Here is a 6,353-nt window from a genome sequence, read left to right on the forward strand (position 1 = left end):
AGATCTTATTGCAATTTCCTGATATCACATCCTAAACATTCTCTTTGATTGCATTTACTACATTCAGTTTTCATTAGACAAACATATCATGATTTCAGTTAAGAACCGCTATACCAATAAGATGTAATACACGTCTTAATGTTGATATATTACAGATTGATGATATTATAAATAGTCAATAAGCATTCAATAGCATATATCTATTAAATTAGATTGAGGGTTCTTATAATTACAGCTAAAAACAGAATGAATAAAGTATTTGTTATTGTTTTGATACATACACATTTATTCTTGAGTTTATAGAAAAACTCAAGAATAAAAACATACTCAAGGAAAACCTGTGCAGGATGCCACCAGTCAGTATTGTTAGAATTTTACCCCTTAAAAGGAAGCAAAGAAAAAAAAAGCATCTCTACTGTTAAACATTACCTTTATTTCTGAATCTTTTTCTATTTCTATTAGTATAAAGCTTTAAGAACACACATTCATACTCAATTTAGCTTGATCAATGTCTAAGTAAATCGAACCTTTTAATGCTGTATTAAACATTTCTATTTTCAGATTTTTATTTTCAGATTTTACCCCTCTCTTTTTCTTCTTCTTTCACCTTAAATAACTAGGTCCCCATTACCTAATGAACTGTTACAAATAAGCTGAGCTTCAGATCAAGAGACAGCCTGCTAGCATTGATCGGGATTAAAAGGTAGTTATAACTTTTTTTTTAAGGCATGACCACATGATACATGTCTAAAAATGAAATCCCAGGGTTATGAGACTGTTTAGATGGTTTCTGATCCAAATTTAACTTTGGTACCTGGTATCTGTCTAAAAAATTGTCCACTTGATCCAGATTTTCCAGTTTTCTTGAGTATAGGCTTTTGTAGTATGATCTGAGAATTTTTTTGCTATTTCTACAGTTTCTGTTGTTATATCTTCAGTTTCATTTCTGATTTTGTTAATTTGGATACTGTCTCAGTGCCCTCTGGTTAGTCTGGATAAGGGTTTATCTACCTTGTTGATTTTCTCAACTAGCCAGCTCCTGGTTTTGTTGATTCTTTGTATAGTCTTTTTTGTTTCTATTTGGTTGATTTCAGTCCTGAGTTTGATTATTTCCTGCCCTCTGCGCCTCTTGGATGAATTTGCTTCTTTTTCTTCTAGAGCTTTCAGGTGGGCTGTCACTAAAGTCTCTCAACCAAAAAAAAGTCCAGGACCAGATGAGTTTAGTGCAGAATTCTATCAGACCTTCAAAGAAGACCTAATACAAATACTCTTCAAACTATTACAGAAGGACACTTCCCAATTCGTTCTATGAAGTCACAGTTACGCTTATACCTAAACTACAGAGACCCAACAAAGAAAGATTACTTCAGACCACTTTCCATTATGAATATCAATGTAAAAATAATCAAGAAAATTCTTGCAAACCAAATCCAAGAACACATCAAAACAATCAACAATCATGATCAAGTAAGCTTCAATATACGATGCAGAGATGGTTCAATATACGAAAATCCATTAACATAATTCACTATATAAACAAACTCAAATAAAAAGACCACATGTTCATTCATCTCATTAGATGCTGAGAAAGCATCTGACAGAATTCAACACCCCTTCATGTTAAAGTCTTGGAAAGATCAGGAATTCAAGGCCCATACCTAATAATAGTAAAAGCAATATACAGCAAGCCAGTAACCAACATCAAACTAAATGAGGAGAAACTTGAAGCAATCACACTAAAATCAGGAATAAGACAAGGCTGTCCCTATCTATTCAATATAGTACTCGAAGTCCTAGCCAGAGCAATTAGACAACAAAAGGAGATCAAAGGGATATGAATTGGAAAAGAACAAGTCAAAATATCACTATATGCAGATGATATGAGAGTATATTTAAGTGACCCCAAAAATCCCACCAGAGAATGCCTACAGCTGATAAACAACTTCAGCAAAGTGGCTGGATATAAAATTAACTTAATCAAATCAGTAGCCTTTGTCTATTCAATGGATGAATAGGCTGAGAAAGAAATTAGGGAAATGACACCATTCACAATACTCACAAACAACATAAAATACCTCAGGGTGACTCTAACCAAGCAAGTGAAAGATCTGTATGACAAGAACTTCAAGTCTCTGAAGAAAGAAATTGAAGCAGACCTCAGAAGATGGAAAGATCTCCTATGCTCATGGACTGGCAGGATTAATATTGTAAAACTGGCCATCTTGCCAAAAGCAATCTACAGATCCAACGCAATCCCCATCAAAATTCCAATCCAATTCTTCATAGAGTTAGAAAGATCAATTTACAAATTCATTTGGAATACCAAAAAAAAAAAAAAATTCAGGATAGTGAAAACTATTCTCAACAATAAAAGAACTTCTGGGGGAATCACTATCCCTGAACTCAAGCAGTATTACAGAGCAACAGTGATAAAAACTGTATGGTAATGGTACAGAGACAGGCAGGTAGATCAGTGGAACAGAATTGAAGACCCAGAAATGAACCCACACACCTATGGTCACTTGATCTTTGAAAAAGGAGCTAAATTCAAAAAATGGTACTGCTTCAACTGGAGATCAGTATGTAGAAGAATGCAAAGTGATCCATTCTTATCTCCTTTACAAAGCTTAAGTCCAAGTGGATCAAGGACCTCCACATCAAACCAGATACACTAAAACTAATAGAAGAAAAAGTGAAGAAGAATCTCGAACACATGGGCACTGGAGAAATTTTCCTGAACAAAACACCAATGGCTTATGCTCTAAGATCAAGAATCGACAAATGGGACTTCATGAAATCATAAAGTTTCTGTAAGGCAAAGGACAGTGTCATTAGGACCAACAAATTGGGGAAAGATTTTTACCAATCCTATATCCAATAAAGGGCTAATATCCAAAATATACAAAGAACTCAAGAAACTAGACTCTAGGGAACCAAGTAACCCTATTAAAAATGGGGTACAGAGCTAAACACAATTCCCAACTGAGGAATATCCAATGGCTGAGAAGCACCCAGAGAAATGTTCAACATCCTAAGTCATCAGGGAAATACAAATGAAAACAACCCTGAGATTCCACCTCACACCAATCAGAGTGTCTAAGATAAAAAACTCAGGTTGCGAGAACGCTGGTGAGGATGTGGAAAAAGAGGAACACTCCTCCATTCTTGGTGGCACTGCAAGCTGGTACAACCAATCTAGACATCATTCTGGAGGAACCTTAGAAAACTGGACATAGCACTAGGTGAGGCCCCAGCTATACCACTCCTAGGCATACACTCAAAGATGCTCCAACATATAACAAAGACACATGCTCCACTATGCTCATAGCAGCCTTATTTATAATAGCCAGAAACTGGAAGGAACCCAGATGTTCTTCAATAAAGGAATGGATACAGAAAATGTGGTACATCTACACAACTCAGCTACTACTCAGCTATTAAAAACAATAACTTCATGAAATTCTTAGGCAAATGGATGGAACTAGAAAATATCATCCTGAGTAAGGTAACCCAATGACAAAAGAAAACACATGGTATGCACTCACTAATAAGTGGATATTAGCCTAAAAGCTTGGAATACTCAAGATACAATTTACAGACCACATGAAGCTCAAGAAAAAGGAAGACCAAAGTGTGGATGTTTCAGTCGTTCTTAGAAGAGGGAACAAAATACTCACAGGAGGAAATATGGAGACAAAGTGTGGAGCAGAGACTGAAGGAAAGGCCATCCAGAGAGTGCCCCACCTGGAGATCTATCCCATATACAGTCACCAAAACCAGACATTATTGTGGATGGCAAGAAGTGCAGGCTGACAAGAGCCTTAGTCTCCTGAGAGGGTCCTGCAGAGCCTGACAAATACAGTGGTGGATGCTAGCAGGCAACCATTGGTCTGAGAACCGGTCCCCAATGGAAGAGTAGAGAAAAGACTGTAGGAGCTGAAGGGATTTTGCAACCCATAGAAAAAACAACATCAACCAAACAGATCCCCCAGAGGTACCAGGGACTAAACCACCAACCAAAGAGTACATATGGACAGACCCATGGCTCTAGCTGCATATGTACCAGAGGATGGCTTTGTTGGGCATCAGTGGGAGCAGAGGCCCTTGGTCCTATGAAGGCTTGATATTACAAATTTTAAGGATACTACATAGAATAGTGTTCTTGTTATTGGAGAAAACAAGATAGCTTTTCGAGTAAATTGGAGTTTGCTATGATGGAAATATTCTAAATACTGAGAAACAACAAACTTTCTTAAATTGATCAGTAGCAGCAAATAAAATGGTTCTCCTATCCACCCGCTCAACCCACCCCATGGCATTTTCTAAGCCCTAAGCACATTTTCTCAGAGTTTAAATATTGCAAGCCCACTGTTAAACCTGCTTGTAGTGGATACCTAGGTAGAGCAGCACTCAACTGCTGCCATCTGCTGGCTCCTCAGTTACAGGAAGGCAGTGTGTGAACCTAAAACTGCAGAGCTCCTCAGCCTGCCACGTTGCCCATTCTGCCATTTTGCAGACTGAACAGGGCACTAATTTTACAGCAGCCATAGGAAAAAAGTTGGTATCTAATTAGTGGTCTGCAATCTTCACATGCTCTCAAAGGGCAGTAAGGAGAAATAGCTGATTTATGCTGTTGCTGATGAGAAAAATGTTACAGTATTCCGCTCCCCAGCTCTAGGCTTCTCAAGTTTCAGTCATCACTAGGGCCCCAGGAAAACCACCTAGAGTGCTGGATAAAATGTTAAATTTCCAGGCCACCGGCAGCCATACCATACTGATCCAGAGTCTTTGGGAAAGGAATCTTAAAATTAGTTTTTAATGTTGATCAATTACTCTGAGATTATGAGACGAAATGGACTTTGAAAAATCAAAGAAAGAAGCAGAATTGTGGTGAAAAAAAGATAAGTCCCAAACCTGCCTCTTTATAATATAATGTATATTGTTATAATAACAGTATCATTCTCAAACTTGATCGAGTGAACAGAGGAAAATTACAGATAAGAGGCAATAAATAACTAAAAAAACGTAGAACCACTTTCTCTAACTTGCCCATAGAGAGGATAAACTAGGTCAGAATAATAAATTTTTAAAGTATTGGTATTTGTCCCAATTACATGTCAAATAATTTGTCTGTGTATAACTATAGTAACTTATTTTCTGTGAAAGTTTTCCAACAGAGGAAAATACACCAGTACACAATGTTTGCATGGATTCCTGGTACAATTAAGTTTTTACTTTAGATTTCTAATCAAATATTTGTGATTCAAGTTAGACATGGACTCCAATACCTGGTCATCAGCGATGACAACCATGCTGTGGCCCTGTCTGTGGACGTCACCTAGCTGGACACAGTGTCCATAGGGAGCCATCATGCCTGACCGTTGTCATATGTGCTTGTATGCTGCCACAACACCCATCACCTCTCCAACAGGCAAGGTTTTTCCTCTCTTTCCTTTGTTTAGAGAGTTTTACATATGGCTTGGTTTGCCCTGAAATGTGATTTTTCTGCTTCCACCTTTTAGGTGACACGAAAACAGGTTGTACATCAACCAGCTCCTGCATGACGAATTCTCATTCATCCTTCAAATCTCTGCTGAGGTGACATCTCCACATAGCTGCAAACTCAGGGAGCCCTGACCACTCTGCCTTCCTTCCTCTGTCCTTCCATCTGTCCTTCCTCCTCTGCTGCTCTGCCTCTTACTGCTGTTCTTCCCCACCCCAAATGCTATCACTGTGTTTCTGCCTACCAGCCATGTGGAATCATTCAGTCAATGTTTGAAGTAAGGTATTTCTTTACTCAGGAAATGAATTCATCTCAAAAACTAAAGGTTCCTAGGAAAATGTATATGTGTGGGTTTTTTTTTTTTCATACTGAGTGGTAAAAATTAGTAAAACGGAAAAAGGGCTATCAATAAGCCTTTTGGAAAGTGCTAATCAAACCTTCCCCTTCAAGGAGAACCACTAGATTTTATTGAAAATATTCCCTGCAGAGCAATCTGCCTCTACTTTACTAAGAAATTTTTTGAGAGAAAAGGGAACAAAGAAATGTGATTTTTTTTTTTACTGACGAATAACAGTAGAAAGTTTTTAAGCATATACACATGTGAAAAGTAGGCCAAATTGATCCTCAGCACATAATACAAGAAGAACCTTAGAGACTCTATTCAGAAGATAAAGACCAAAAGCGGCAGTCTGATATGAGTCGTCTGAATCCTTTTACAGAAAGAGAACGGGTGTAAGAGAGACAAAGTGACCGCAATGCCTCCACTAACCACCATGCTTCTTCCCTTGTTTGTTAAAGAGGCTCCGCTCTCTCACCTTCCTCACCAAAGTAGTCAGTAGCCATAGATTCT

The 6,353-nt window shown here is 37.9% G+C and overlaps 1 protein-coding gene across 8 annotated transcripts in view; it reads right to left on the reverse strand.

Moving 5' to 3' along the window:
• Positions 1–6,353, reverse strand: part of Nudcd1 (NudC domain containing 1) — a 44,617-nt gene that overhangs the window by 23,142 nt on the left and 15,122 nt on the right. The gene's annotated exons all lie outside the window — the stretch shown is intronic.

Source organism: Rattus norvegicus, chromosome 7, assembly GCF_036323735.1.
Source record: "Rattus norvegicus strain BN/NHsdMcwi chromosome 7, GRCr8, whole genome shotgun sequence".
In the NCBI taxonomy this organism is placed as follows: domain Eukaryota; kingdom Metazoa; phylum Chordata; class Mammalia; order Rodentia; family Muridae; genus Rattus; species Rattus norvegicus.